Here is a 2,998-nt window from a genome sequence, read left to right on the forward strand (position 1 = left end):
TCCACCTTGAAAGAGCTTCAGCAGATAATCACAAGTACACCGCACACCCCCATCAAGGACTTAGCTCTAGCTTCTCACTCATACCTCCCTAAGGTTGGAAGGAAGACAAAATATTCATAAGCAAAGAGAGTGGGAAAGGAAAGGAGTAAATTTTGGCTGAAGTCCCTTGATTTTGAGCCTGAGTTGCTGAAAACTTGGCCATTCTAGACCCAGTATTCTTTTCTTCCAGAGGAAATAAGAGAGACAAAGTTCCTACTGAAGAGTTGGACACTTCATTAATTTTTTCAAATTTTAAACCTAATTAAATATTTTAATAACAATGAAACTATTTGCAATTTTTGTGTTCAGTGTCGATAAGGCTATCAATAAAAAGGATAAGTATCATTTCATATATGTGACATCTAGACCTACAAATGTAAGAATGCTATAAAATACTTAATGCTACAAAATGTTCCTCAACCACCATGTGCAATGTCGCGGATATTACACTAATTCATGAGTTCCTCCAAAACCAGAAATTGGGACTCAAAGAGGAGCAAGATAATGGTCGCTCAGCACTCCTGGGAAATAACATGTCACACAGGAACCTATTACCATCATGCTATCCGAGAGGAAGGACTTGACAAGTCAATTTTCTTTTCCCTTAGCTAAGCACTTTGACAGCTGAATTCCTCCCTGCACTCCAAAGCTAGTCTGTCTCCAAAGTTCACAGTGACACAACACACAAACCTTCAGGGCATTTCAGATGTAATTTTTTTTTTTTTCTGAAGACACAGGGCAATCTATGTAGAAAAGCGTTTCTCTGGGGCCTGAACTGTGTTAGTCTTAGAAATATGTGTTTAGGGTGACAGGTGCTCTGTGCCAGCACTGAGTGCTGAATCCCAAGTGACAGAAACACCTCTAGGTTTTTAATAGATTTAGTTCTTTTGTGGCTGTAATCTATGGTACCTTCTAAAGCATGAAGCCCATGGCAAGGAGCTCTCTTGCCCAGGTCTAAGAGATAAGGTCTTATTTTATATACCCCATGGTGCCCAGTCGGAGGAATCAGGAAGGCGTCTGTGGTAAGGAGGTCACGAATAAGCTAAGACTTCAAGATTGAATAAGAGTTAACAAGGCAAAGAATTGGGGAGAATGGGGGCGGGGGTGCGGTGGAAGATGTGCCAGACAGAATAGAGTGTGCAAATGAGAGCCTGCTGCCTTCAGGAAACTGAAAGGAGGCCTGTTTGGGCCTTGTAAGTCAGGATAGGAATTTTGGAACTTGACTTAAAGACAATGGGAAATGGAAGAATAGTTAAGAGGTTATTTTTCCTTCCTTCCATCTTTCCATCCTTCTTTTCTTCCTTTTCTTCCTTCTTTCTAACACTTACACAGTGATTACTCTATTCCAGGCACTGTTCTAAATAATTATATCTATGTATATCTAGATATAGATAGATTTGTGTATGTATAATCATTTAATACTAATAATTACCCTAGGAAGTAGGCTGTTGCAATGTAACAGTTGAAAAATCGAGTCAGTGGATTGGAGAAAGGTAGGTGTATTAAAAAGTTATTTAGGTTAGTCATTAGGGAAATGCAAATCAACACCACAAGGGATACCCCTTCACATCTACTAGGTTAGCCATAATTTAAAAAGAGGAAAACAATAAGTGTTGGTGAGGGTGTGGGGCAATTGGAACCCTGGTGCCTTTGCTGGCGGGAATGCAAAATGGTGCCGCTGCTGTGGAAAACTGTTTATTGTTTCCTCCAAAAGTTAAACATAGAATTACCATATCACCCAGCAATTCCACTCCTAAGCATATACTCAAAAGAACTGAAAACATGTATTCAAACAAAAGTTTGTACTCCTAGCAGTACTATTCACAATAGCCAAAAGGTGGAAACAAACCAAATGTCCATCAACAGGTGAATGGATAAACAAAATACATTGTATCCATACTGTGGACTATTAAGTCGCCATGAAAAGCAATGACACATGCTTCAACATGGATGAAACTTGAACTCATTATGTTGAGAGAAAGAAGCCAGACACAAAAGGTCACATATTACATGGTTCCACTTTTACGAAACATCCAAAATAGGAAAATCCATAGAGACAGAAATCAGGCTAGTGATTGCCAGGAGCTAGGGGGAGGGGGGAGGGGGGAGTGATTAATGATTAAGTGGTTTCCTTTTGGTATGATGAAAATGTAACTAAATAGAGGTAATAGTTGCACAATATTGTAAATGTACTAAATGCTAACTGGATCGTATTCTTTTTTAATTGAAGTATACTGATTTAAAATGTTTCACGTGTACAGAAAAGTGTTCACGTGAAACATTTTTCTTTCATTTTAGGTTATTCTATATTTTTTTCAGATTCTTTTCCATTATAGGTTATTACAAGATATCGAATATAGTTCCCTCTGCTATACTCGTTGTTTATTTATTTTATATATAATAGTGTGTATCTTTTAAACCCAAATTCCTAATTTATCTCCCCCCCCTTTCCCTTTGGTAATCATAAGTTTGTTTTCTATGTTGGTGAATTGTATGCTTTTATTTTATTTATTGAAGTATAGTTGATTTACAAAGTTGTGTTAATTTCTGCAGTACAACAAAGTGATTCAGTTATATATACATTCTTTTTTTAAATATTATTTTCCATTATGGTTTATCATAGGATGCTGAACATAGTTCTCTGTGCTTTATAGTAGGACCTTGCTGTTTATCCATTAGCAAGTGAATTGTATGCTTTTCAATGGTTGATTTTATGTTATGTGAATTTTACCTCAATTAAAAAAAAAAATCAATCCAAAAAAAAGTCTTTAGGAGGTGGAGCCAATGGATGGCACTTGGTGATTGATGGATGGTAGGGAGATGGAGAAATAGAGGAAGGAGTCAAGAATGACTCCCAGCCAGCTGACTTGAGCAAATAGGAGAGTGATTACATTTACTGAGAAGGGGAAGACTGAAGGAGTAGATATCTAGGAGATGACGAGCTCCATTTCAGATATGA

This window comes from Phocoena phocoena, chromosome 1 (genome assembly GCF_963924675.1).
Source record: "Phocoena phocoena chromosome 1, mPhoPho1.1, whole genome shotgun sequence".
Classification (NCBI taxonomy): Eukaryota; Metazoa; Chordata; class Mammalia; order Artiodactyla; family Phocoenidae; genus Phocoena; species Phocoena phocoena.